Source organism: Procambarus clarkii, chromosome 30 (assembly GCF_040958095.1).
Source record: "Procambarus clarkii isolate CNS0578487 chromosome 30, FALCON_Pclarkii_2.0, whole genome shotgun sequence".
Lineage (NCBI taxonomy): Eukaryota > Metazoa > Arthropoda > Malacostraca > Decapoda > Cambaridae > Procambarus > Procambarus clarkii.
This window is the reverse complement of record NC_091179.1, coordinates 36,173,051-36,186,660: the sequence shown is the minus strand read 5'-3', so window position 1 is coordinate 36,186,660 and position 13,610 is coordinate 36,173,051. Positions and strand designations below refer to the sequence as shown.

Sequence of the window (13,610 nt, the reverse complement as noted above, 5' to 3'; positions counted from 1 at the left end):
TTTACGGGGCGGATGGCTTGGTGTGGGTTTTTTATTCCTGTATTGTTTGTGCTGTGCGATTGACCTGGTGTTTTTATATTGCTTTACCTGTTGTACGTGTTTGTTCTTTGTTTTGTTTGGAATGTATTGTTTGTCGTGTTCTGTTTCCTGTTATGCCTCTTGTATGTTTTGTTTTTCTGGAGGTTTTGTTTTGTGATGTTACTGTGATTGCTAGTTTGCCATTGTATTATGTTTTGTGCTTTGATGTATGCTGTATTTTTCTATGTTTTCTCGTGTTTGTGTTTTGTTGTGCTATGCTGTCGGCCCTTCTGGCCGGTGGTCTATTGTTTTATTTTGTTATGTATTCTGTATTTTTTTATTGTATTTAAATTGCATGCTTTGCATGTAAAAATAAAAAAAAAAAAAAGATTGCATTGATAAATTGAAATTTCATCTGTTTTGATTTATTTTCATTTTGATTTCATTATTTTGTGTGACATTGTCTTAGAATTGAGCTGTGTTGTTGACCATGCCATTCATTTCATGAGTATAGTTTATTTTTTAATTATTTCATTGTTTTTCATTTTTGTTTACTGTTCTTATTTTTCAGTGATGGGAACAAAAGATTATTTGTTCCAAATTTTCTGAAGGGAATACTATATCATATGGGAATGCATCGGACAAGGGAGTGGGGAATGGTGGGGAGGACGAGAAGACGGGAGTGGGGGATGGTGGGGGACAACGAGAGTACAGAGTAGAAATGGGGGGGAGGATGAGGGGATGGGGGATTTGGGGATGGTCGGGACGAGGGGAGGGTGGAATAAATAATGGTGGGGAGGACAAGAAGACAAAGGAGTGGGGAATGGTGAGGGAGGAAGAGGGGACAGGGGAGGGGCAATGGTAGGAAGGACGAGGGGATGGGGGAGGAGTGAGAGAATGGTGGGCAGGACGAGGGGAGGGTGGAATAAATAATGGTGGGGAGGACAAGAAGACAGAGGAGTGGGGAATGGTGGGGAGGACAAGGGGACGGTGGAGTGAGGGGATGGTGGGAAAAACAAGGGGACAGGGGTGGGGGGAAATGGTGGAGAGGACGAGAGGGTGGGGTAGAGGGGAATAGTTGAGAGGACGGAGGAGTGGGGAATAGTTGTGTAGTTGTGTGGACTAGGGAATGAGGCAGGGCGGAATGGTGAGGAGGACTGGGGGAGAGAGAGAGATTGCTGTGGCTCAGCAACGCACATGCGTTGCTGCGCCACAGCAACGCGTGGCCGGGTACCGTTAGTAATTAAATAAAAATGAAAATAAATCGCAATCTATGAAAATTCAATTTATCAATGAAATCGGAAACAGTGAAATGGAATCATAACATTCAGTATAGCATGTGTTGCTCATGTGAGCAACAGATGGTGCTGTTTTAAAAAATGTTTGTTTTTACCCGTCACAGGTGTTTTATTTATACAGTAGGTATATAAAAGCATGCGAGTATTAGAATGAAACGTTGTCAAAATTTCAAAGCAATCGGTAAAGAATTTTTGGAGATTACATCGTGTGTTGGTCTTACGTCCAACAAAATGCGTTGTTAAAAAAAAGTGTTTTCCTGTCACAGGTGAGGCATGTATATAGTATGTATATAAAAACACACGCTTATTCAAATGCAATATTGTGTTAACATTTCAAAGTAATCGGTAAAGAGGTTTCGAAGATTTCACTTTCGCGAAAAACACATAACACAGTTTAAAAAAAAAAACATGTTTGCCCCCATCGCAAACGTGGCATCTATATAGTATGTATATAAAAATCCGCTGGGATGCGAATGGAACGTAGTGTGAAAATTTCAAAGCAATCGGTGAAGAACTTTCGGAGATTAGCGATTTTGAACAAACGAACATTTCCATTTTTATTTAAATACATTAGGTACATCTGCATTAGTGCAACTACCCAGGAATATATGAAGTGGAGTACAGTGTGTCAAAGAAAAATAACTACGTGATGCTATAAAATCCCCATCACACAGGATGGTTAGTCATACAGAGGCATGTGAGAGGCAGTCTGCACAGGCAGACTCCTGAAGCATTTTGAGGATATCAACACAAGATTGAATCAGGTAGCAGTGGTAATACAAGTCCCCATCTCGCAGAATGGTTAGTCATACGGGGCCATATGTTTAGTAGCCTGCACTGGCAAATTTTGGGTACACTGTGAGGATATCTTCAAAAATACGAGAGTGAATAAAGTAATTGCAAAGCTCCAGGTGTCTCATGCCAACTGATCTGAAAGGTCTAATAACTGGGCATTCAGTGGTGTAGTGTAGGAGATCGCGCCGTAGTTTCTCCTCACAGAGTTTGCAACTGGGGTGCTCAGGATTGGGAGATCCGTCACCGGCAGCCACCTGCCACAGCTAAGGGAAACCCAACCTGATCTTTGCAACCACTGTGTCGCACAGTCTATTGGACGTTTTATGGTGCCCATAGATATAGGTTTCAGATCTGAACAAATCATAGCTTTTTATACTAGTACTTTCAGGTCGTTGGGAGTCAGTAATTTCTTTCCTATCAGATCTAAGTGTTTGGACCAATCCAGTTTTAACAGCAGAGATGGGGATACCTAGATCTAATTCAACTTCATCCTTGTTACACGCTAATTTTTCTACAATGTCTGTCTCATTATGATGGGTTATATTTATGTGTGAAGATATCCATACAAAGGAGATTCGAGACCCTTTACTTTCTGCAGCAATTAGGTCATTTATAATTGGGAGTATGAGGTTCTTGCTGTTGACCTTCCAAGAGAAGTTTTCGATTGCTTGAAGAGCAGACTTTGAGTCACAAAATATTATTCCTCCTCCAATGTTTTTTAATATACTCGTAGCTAGGTGTAATGCTGCTAGTTCTGCTTGTGTGGTCAGCCAGTTGTTTAACCTGACACTGACAGTCTTTGTGCCTTACTACGTTATTTTTTATCTAACAGCTCCACGTTAATCACACGCCAGATTTCATGATAGATTCCATAAAAGACTATAAAAAATAGATATGATTATTATTATTATTATTATTATTATTATTATAATGGCTAATATTTCCTAAAGCATTCAATGTAGGCTTACACCGACCAGTCCATGTTCGTCCTGTACCCCACACAATTCCACGTGCCAATTTTGGTGAGGCTAGCCCAAAGCATTTGGCCTTCAAGTATGGACAGACCGACAAATAAACAGACTGATATACTGTCTTATATGCTTAATTTCCACACATTGCAGGATGATTGTGCACGTTTCCTTTCATATCATGTATATGTTCACTTAGCAATAAGCAAGTACCCGGGAGTTAAACCATTGTTGAGGTTTGCAACCAGTGGAATGTCAGTAGTTGACGTTGGGCTTTCCAAAGTAGAAGGGTAGTAAGTAAGCAAGCAAGCCTCAGTGAAGTCTTTTCGGTCCCTATAACTGGAGAGTAAACATTATAATTTTGTCTTACCTTAATCCATATTTTCTAGTGTTGTTGAAAAAGAAAACGAAAACATGTTTTAGAGGGGTTAACTTCATTATAAACTATTTCTTGAAAAATAAACATCAAAAAGAGGGAAAATCGTCTACTCTTTTCTCTCCTGTATTGTAGCTTGTTGAACGATTAATATCTTCTAATCTGTTCAGTATTTTAAGGTATCGATAATATCAGACCTGTCATGTGTAGTTAATAGTGCTGGTAATACTTAGTAGGCTTAGTTCTGGGGTTGATTTTTGTTGTTCTACTATTAAGTTTCTCCAAAGTAGATATGGCTTTTATTTGTTATGACGATATCTCTATGGTAGCATACCGTAGTGTTGACTGAGGCGCTCCAGAGATCAGTGGAGTTAAATTACCACTTTCTCTTTCTTAAAATCAAAGGCGAGTTATTCCATGGTTTGGTTAGCAATTTGTTTACCCTAACCCCTTGTAACGGTTCTATTGTTACGTAAAGTATGGTGACAAATAAACACAGACACTAAGATACTATATATATATTTGGTCGAATATACAGAAGTACACCGGTGATACTTTGGTGCGAGTTGAGCGCACTGAGCGTCGGTACAGTATCTGCTCTAGACCACACTTGAAAGTAGACTCTGCTTTAATGTTTGCTATCCTGCTGCTTATATGCCCGGGCAACTCCTCACCGTATTGCCCGGGCAACGCCTCACCTCATTCATCTCCAAAGGTTGACAGGAATATTAACAATGCATTTGGAGCGAGTATATTATTGGGATAATCTACTCGCTACAGAACTCCCCCTCCCAGGGGAAAGGAAAAATACTTGATCAAGGAATTTAGCTGGTCGGTGAATTGTACGCCCTGCTCGCGTTACATAACCATCAAAGTTAACTTCCTCCTCTTCGCTGATGTCATCTAACTGGGTTTGTAGGGTGGGCGGTCGCACGTACAGGATCGTCCGTCGTCGTAGGATCAGGTTGTGGTGCGGCTGGTAACTGGGGTCGAAAAGTGAACTGCGTAGTCGGCGGATGTGTCTCTGGACTTAGCAGTGTCGCAGACGTTGAGACGAAGCCTGGAGCAGAGCAGAGAGCTGAGTGAGGCCGGAGTCGTGGAGCTCTATGTGGGAGAGCGTGGCGGCTAGATTGAGATTTGTGAGTGTCTAAACTCGGGGAGCGAGAGCGTGGCGGCTCGAAGCGGTTGTAGTCTGCTGTCTGCTCTGTGTCGAAGCTGTAGCGTCTTGGGTTGATTAGGACTGTACACGCCGAGTACTACATTGTTGACTGTGGAAATTGTAGTCTGGTACCAAAAGATGTAGGCAGTGTGTGGACAAGCTCGGTGTAGCAGGAGAGAAGAATGTGCATAATTGTTGCGTCCTTGGGTCGCTGGTGGAGCATTTAGATCCGGGGCGGATGGGCTCGGGCACCAGGACATTAGGAGGTAATGTAGGCACGTAGTTTAGGACAACGAGGTAATCACTGCTAGAGCTGAATTGTCCTGGAGGCGACGAAGAGTCGGAAACGCAAGCTGTAAGTCCTGTACTGCGCAAAGTGCTTGAGTCGGCAGAGTATCAGAATGCAGTGAACGTGTAGATGAATCTGACGAAAGAGCAGCTTTCGTGGGCGCCCCTGTAGAACAAGCAGTGCCCTGGCAGCGACGGAGAGTCGGCAGGACAGGCTGTAGATCACACATTATGTAGTTACTGATGAAGCTGCCAGATGAGTGAGTAGTGATCGTGGAGCAGCAAGCCGTAGTAGATGAAAATGCAGAGACGATCGCGATGAAAATCATAGCTATGGCAAGGGTGTTGGCAACGTTCCATGACAGGTGGCTGCGGTCCACAGCAAGCAGCAGCAGTGGAGGTCCAGTGAGAGTCCATGTTGTAGTTCATCGTGGCTGGGTATTGTCGAAACTCTCTGTGGTCACCAATGTAACGGTTCTATTGTTATGTAAAGTATGGTGACAAATAAACACAGACACTAAGATACTATATATATATTTGGTCGAATATACAGAAGTTGTGGGAACCGACCTGTGAGATTTATATTTATTTAATTTATATGAATTTATATTTACGTTAATTTATATACTTCGATAGCAATTTGTATAATGATAAGTGGACTGTATTTCTGCAATAATCTCACAAATCGATCCTCTACACATTAGGGGGGGTTATTAAATTAATATATATGCAGCCAATCAAACTACAGAATTAACTACATACATTGAAGAGGTTCCTTATCTTATAGTACAGCAGGTTAGTCCACCAGGTATAACTAGGGTGTAGACACCAAATTATCCTCTTTGAGGTAGCTTCCATATCACCCAGTAACTGGTGCACAAAATCTTGCATCCTCGTCTTGACCTGTCAAAAGTGTGCTAGCTGTGAAGCCAGAATCCTATATATGACAAGCTATATCAGAGAAAACACTATACAGTACATGGAACATTAAAGACCTGGCTTAATTACCTTTAGTTTGAGGCTTCCACATGATCTAACCGGGTCACCCTATATCCTGACATTAATGGCCATAAATGAATGATAAACGGGTTTCGGATAGACACTTAACTTGAATTTGTAGACAGCGTGTTGACAATGGTACACCTTTGGGTTCCATAACACTACGTCCAAGTAAATTTAACAGGAGCCGAATTTGCTCCCGTGTGAGCCTCTGGTCTAGTATAAACAATGGCTGTTTAACACTCCATACTATTGACGTTACTGGCCGACATTGTCCAGATATGATAGGAGCTAAATTTGCTCCACACGTCTCGGAGGTGACACAACAATGGCTCCCCTCCTTCCTCCCTGACGCCTGGCCTACTTTGTCCAGATTTCAGAAAGTGATAGAAGGGTCACATTTACTCTACTTTAATATTGATAATTAAGTTAATTTATATAAGATGTTTTTATGATGGTAAAGTCCAAAGACTAATGTATTTAAGAATAATTCCCAGCAGAATAGCTGGTCAATTATAATAGTATGTGGTGATGATATCCCGTTTTCTTAGACGGTAATTCCACTACAAGTTACGTTTTCTATGGGTAACTTGCTTATACAACAGCAATTATCTGTATGATATATTAAATGGTGTCGGATTTTCCGACATAATTCCCCAGGGGGCTGCTCACGGGTCGAAGTCCTGTTTAGAACAGACGAACACCGATACTCCTCCTTCGAATTATTACATTAATTTGATGTTAGTAGTTAGTAATCACACATTTGTGCGTCTGTTCGTACAGGACGGATGTCCCGTACTAGAGTTGTAGGGGTTAGAAGTCTAATGCGATCTCATTTCCCTGTTAACTCTTGAAAGGCTAATATTCAAGCCTTATTACATATTATTTAACCCAGAAGACTGGATGTGATCAAGTACTACAGTCAAGTATGATTCAGGGACTGCAGTGAGATCAGTGACATTAGATATAACTTGAAGTTTCTTCAGGTAACTGGTCACTGATATATAAACACTGAGGCCCATGGAATACATCTTGATTAAATAATAAATGTATCAAATCAGTCATCAGATTTATTAGGGTTTAATTTAGTTAATTGATTCAGAAGATTGAATAGCTCATCATTAAAGTAAAGTATGGTTCTGAGACTGCAGTGGGTTCAGTGACATTGGTCGCAGTGACTTGTAGCTGTTTTAGGCTACTGTTCACTGATTTGCCACTGAGGCCTCATGAACTCATCTTCAGCTTCAAATGATGATACTAACATCAACCTCTGTTGGTATAGTCAGCTGTAATCTCCTTAGTATAATGCTACTGGAGAAATATAATCAGCTGACAAATTTAGATTTCTATTGGTATTGTTTATCTGCAGTCATAGGTCTCCTCAGGCTTGATACTGGACCTGAGAGTAATTTACCTCCTGCAGACTTTAACATGGTTATGCCCTGATATTTAGTAGGGCTACCGATGAATCGATGGTAGTAGTCTGCCCCCACAAGGACAGCCATTTGGCATTTGATTTGCTCAAATTTACCTGCAGCTGCTTGATAATAGCTTTCCAGGTCAGCATAATCAACTTGAGATTGTTGTGACAAATCTTCACATTTCTTGATCTGTCTTGTTAAGTGGCCTTTAAGACCTGCAAGGGTTCTTTTCATTCTCCCTGCATTATCCATACTGGCTCGTTGGTGAAGCCTTGTGGGGCTTGTACTTGGGCTGCTCATAATACTGAACAAACACTAATGGTAGCCTAGGGTAAAATTCTGCACTCACTAGGCAATAATCCTACCTCTACTAGAGGTTAGCACTTAAAATTAATACACATTATATATATACAATCATACACACTAATGATTTGAGTGATAAACCAGTGTCACTGGAAGTACCTTTAGGTTAGCTCTTCTATATCACCCTAGGATGGAATTGACACTAATTAATCACTCAAAGGTGTAATGATCATAAGTAAATTATTATATACACAACTCAACTCGAGTTGATAAAAATTACACCCAAATAGGGTCTGGACCATTCATTAATGGTGTTAGGTTATTCAATATAGTACAACTGACTATGGTAATAATGGGACTAGAATGAGCAATAATAGTTCAACTAGTCAATGGTTAATATCCTACCCTGTTGTGGGTTGGCAATTAGTAAATATTATACTATGATCACTAGTGCAATATATATTAAATAATTCTCTATTTTGGAGAAATAATATACACAATTATTGATAATAGCCTCTTAATTAGCCTCTATGAAACTTCTAATATTATCAAGAAGTATTAAATATTATTAGTGACCTCGCGAAATAAACTCCACAAAATTCGTAGATAATCTCTCGCGAAATGTAACACCACGAAATCCGTGAACAATCTCGCGACACAGTCACTAATTTGGCTGGCTTCTATATTAGCGCTGTCATTTCACAGAATAACACGCCACCAAATCTCTGTGGGTGTACATGAAACCGCTGATGAGGCAGATCTGAACTGAGGGAGGCTCCTGAGCTCCCTCGAGGCTACGCTTCCGTCTTTGACTGGCTGGCCTTTGTTTAAATAACACTGCACTAGTATATTTAATGAATCCACTGGTTAACTGGTTCATCCGGTACTAAGATGACCAAATGTGGGTTCAAGGAATCAAATAATCCGTCATCCGGTTCGAAGGACCAAATAATGTGGGAACCGACCTGTGAGATTTATATTTATTTAATTTATATGAATTTATATTTACGTTAATTTATATACTTCGATAGCAATTTGTATAATGATAAGTGGACTGTATTTCTGCAATAATCTCACAAATCGATCCTCTACACATTAGGGGGGGTTATTAAATTAATATATATGCAGCCAATCAAACTACAGAATTAACTACATACATTGAAGAGGTTCCTTATCTTATAGTACAGCAGGTTAGTCCACCAGGTATAACTAGGGTGTAGACACCAAATTATCCTCTTTGAGGTAGCTTCCATATCACCCAGTAACTGGTGCACAAAATCTTGCATCCTCGTCTTGACCTGTCAAAAGTGTGCTAGCTGTGAAGCCAGAATCCTATATATGACAAGCTATATCAGAGAAAACACTATACAGTACATGGAACATTAAAGACCTGGCTTAATTACCTTTAGTTTGAGGCTTCCACATGATCTAACCGGGTCACCCTATATCCTGACATTAATGGCCATAAATGAATGATAAACGGGTTTCGGATAGACACTTAACTTGAATTTGTAGACAGCGTGTTGACAATGGTACACCTTTGGGTTCCATAACACTACGTCCAAGTAAATTTAACAGGAGCCGAATTTGCTCCCGTGTGAGCCTCTGGTCTAGTATAAACAATGGCTGTTTAACACTCCATACTATTGACGTTACTGGCCGACATTGTCCAGATATGATAGGAGCTAAATTTGCTCCACACGTCTCGGAGGTGACACAACAATGGCTCCCCTCCTTCCTCCCTGACGCCTGGCCTACTTTGTCCAGATTTCAGAAAGTGATAGAAGGGTCACATTTACTCTACTTTAATATTGATAATTAAGTTAATTTATATAAGATGTTTTTATGATGGTAAAGTCCAAAGACTAATGTATTTAAGAATAATTCCCAGCAGAATAGCTGGTCAATTATAATAGTATGTGGTGATGATATCCCGTTTTCTTAGACGGTAATTCCACTACAAGTTACGTTTTCTATGGGTAACTTGCTTATACAACAGCAATTATCTGTATGATATATTAAATGGTGTCGGATTTTCCGACATAATTCCCCAGGGGGCTGCTCACGGGTCGAAGTCCTGTTTAGAACAGACGAACACCGATACTCCTCCTTCGAATTATTACATTAATTTGATGTTAGTAGTTAGTAATCACACATTTGTGCGTCTGTTCGTACAGGACGGATGTCCCGTACTAGAGTTGTAGGGGTTAGAAGTCTAATGCGATCTCATTTCCCTGTTAACTCTTGAAAGGCTAATATTCAAGCCTTATTACATATTATTTAACCCAGAAGACTGGATGTGATCAAGTACTACAGTCAAGTATGATTCAGGGACTGCAGTGAGATCAGTGACATTAGATATAACTTGAAGTTTCTTCAGGTAACTGGTCACTGATATATAAACACTGAGGCCCATGGAATACATCTTGATTAAATAATAAATGTATCAAATCAGTCATCAGATTTATTAGGGTTTAATTTAGTTAATTGATTCAGAAGATTGAATAGCTCATCATTAAAGTAAAGTATGGTTCTGAGACTGCAGTGGGTTCAGTGACATTGGTCGCAGTGACTTGTAGCTGTTTTAGGCTACTGTTCACTGATTTGCCACTGAGGCCTCATGAACTCATCTTCAGCTTCAAATGATGATACTAACATCAACCTCTGTTGGTATAGTCAGCTGTAATCTCCTTAGTATAATGCTACTGGAGAAATATAATCAGCTGACAAATTTAGATTTCTATTGGTATTGTTTATCTGCAGTCATAGGTCTCCTCAGGCTTGATACTGGACCTGAGAGTAATTTACCTCCTGCAGACTTTAACATGGTTATGCCCTGATATTTAGTAGGGCTACCGATGAATCGATGGTAGTAGTCTGCCCCCACAAGGACAGCCATTTGGCATTTGATTTGCTCAAATTTACCTGCAGCTGCTTGATAATAGCTTTCCAGGTCAGCATAATCAACTTGAGATTGTTGTGACAAATCTTCACATTTCTTGATCTGTCTTGTTAAGTGGCCTTTAAGACCTGCAAGGGTTCTTTTCATTCTCCCTGCATTATCCATACTGGCTCGTTGGTGAAGCCTTGTGGGGCTTGTACTTGGGCTGCTCATAATACTGAACAAACACTAATGGTAGCCTAGGGTAAAATTCTGCACTCACTAGGCAATAATCCTACCTCTACTAGAGGTTAGCACTTAAAATTAATACACATTATATATATACAATCATACACACTAATGATTTGAGTGATAAACCAGTGTCACTGGAAGTACCTTTAGGTTAGCTCTTCTATATCACCCTAGGATGGAATTGACACTAATTAATCACTCAAAGGTGTAATGATCATAAGTAAATTATTATATACACAACTCAACTCGAGTTGATAAAAATTACACCCAAATAGGGTCTGGACCATTCATTAATGGTGTTAGGTTATTCAATATAGTACAACTATGGTAATAATGGGACTAGAATGAGCAATAATAGTTCAACTAGTCAATGGTTAATATCCTACCCTGTTGTGGGTTGGCAATTAGTAAATATTATACTATGATCACTAGTGCAATATATATTAAATAATTCTCTATTTTGGAGAAATAATATACACAATTATTGATAATAGCCTCTTAATTAGCCTCTATGAAACTTCTAATATTATCAAGAAGTATTAAATATTATTAGTGACCTCGCGAAATAAACTCCACAAAATTCGTAGATAATCTCTCGCGAAATGTAACACCACGAAATCCGTGAACAATCTCGCGACACAGTCACTAATTTGGCTGGCTTCTATATTAGCGCTGTCATTTCACAGAATAACACGCCACCAAATCTCTGTGGGTGTACATGAAACCGCTGATGAGGCAGATCTGAACTGAGGGAGGCTCCTGAGATCCCTCGAGGCTACGCTTCCGTCTTTGACTGGCTGGCCTTTGTTTAAATAACACTGCACTAGTATATTTAATGAATCCACTGGTTAACTGGTTCATCCGGTACTAAGATGACCAAATGTGGGTTCAAGGAATCAAATAATCCGTCATCCGGTTCGAAGGACCAAATAATGTGGGAACCGACCTGTGAGATTTATATTTATTTAATTTATATGAATTTATATTTACGTTAATTTATATACTTCGATAGCAATTTGTATAATGATAAGTGGACTGTATTTCTGCAATAATCTCACAAATCGATCCTCTACACATTAGGGGGGGTTATTAAATTAATATATATGCAGCCAATCAAACTACAGAATTAACTACATACATTGAAGAGGTTCCTTATCTTATAGTACAGCAGGTTAGTCCACCAGGTATAACTAGGGTGTAGACACCAAATTATCCTCTTTGAGGTAGCTTCCATATCACCCAGTAACTGGTGCACAAAATCTTGCATCCTCGTCTTGACCTGTCAAAAGTGTGCTAGCTGTGAAGCCAGAATCCTATATATGACAAGCTATATCAGAGAAAACACTATACAGTACATGGAACATTAAAGACCTGGCTTAATTACCTTTAGTTTGAGGCTTCCACATGATCTAACCGGGTCACCCTATATCCTGACATTAATGGCCATAAATGAATGATAAACGGGTTTCGGATAGACACTTAACTTGAATTTGTAGACAGCGTGTTGACAATGGTACACCTTTGGGTTCCATAACACTACGTCCAAGTAAATTTAACAGGAGCCGAATTTGCTCCCGTGTGAGCCTCTGGTCTAGTATAAACAATGGCTGTTTAACACTCCATACTATTGACGTTACTGGCCGACATTGTCCAGATATGATAGGAGCTAAATTTGCTCCACACGTCTCGGAGGTGACACAACAATGGCTCCCCTCCTTCCTCCCTGACGCCTGGCCTACTTTGTCCAGATTTCAGAAAGTGATAGAAGGGTCACATTTACTCTACTTTAATATTGATAATTAAGTTAATTTATATAAGATGTTTTTATGATGGTAAAGTCCAAAGACTAATGTATTTAAGAATAATTCCCAGCAGAATAGCTGGTCAATTATAATAGTATGTGGTGATGATATCCCGTTTTCTTAGACGGTAATTCCACTACAAGTTACGTTTTCTATGGGTAACTTGCTTATACAACAGCAATTATCTGTATGATATATTAAATGGTGTCGGATTTTCCGACAGAAGTACACCGGTGATACTTTGGTGCGAGTTGAGCGCACTGAGCGTCGGTACAGTATCTCGCAAGTGTCTGCTCTAGACCACACTTGAAAGTAGACTCTGCTTTAATGTTTGCTATCCTGCTGCTTATATGCCCGGGCAACGCCTCACCTCATTCATCTCCAAAGGTTGACAGGAATATTAACAATGCATTTGGAGCGAGTATATTATTGGGATAATCTACTCGCTACACCCTGCTCGTTGAGGAACCATTCATTGACTGACGGATCATAACTTCTACGATTCTTTCTTCAACAATAAGCTTCATGATCATGATGTTGATGTGATAGTTATGTAATGTTATGCCCAACATGCAAAATCTTGCATTTCAATATTGAAAAACATTTACAAATCTTTTGACAATTTGCAAGGCTTCAATATCATTCCCGCTTCCGACTTTACCATAGAACTCTGTGTCTTCTGCACATCTGATGATATGGTGTGCATTGTTTTCATTAGTGACAGTGTTAATTATAGAATTATTATCATAATTGACATTTGGATATTCATGAGAGAGTGCTGCTGAAGCATGGATGGATCTACAATACCATCACATAACGAAGGACGGTAATAACCTATCTGAAAGCCTTGCAACAGAAGAGGATGATAACAGCATTTTCAATTATTTATAACACAAGAGGTAACCGTTTTACAGACTTAAAAATAAGGAGGGGTCAAATAGTGATAGCTACATCATATATCTCTGTTGTAATATATTGTCTCCATAAACTTTAAAGCCGTGGTGTGGTTCCCCTGTTAACTCATATTTACCTCAACACGACAGAAATATT

The 13,610-nt window shown here is 39.7% G+C and overlaps 1 protein-coding gene across 1 annotated transcript in view; it reads right to left on the bottom strand.

Annotated features, from left to right (window-relative positions):
* The window catches only part of LOC123747659 (BTB/POZ domain-containing protein 2-like), a 209,098-nt gene that overhangs the window by 76,639 nt on the left and 118,849 nt on the right, over window positions 1–13,610 (bottom strand). The window lies entirely within an intron of this gene.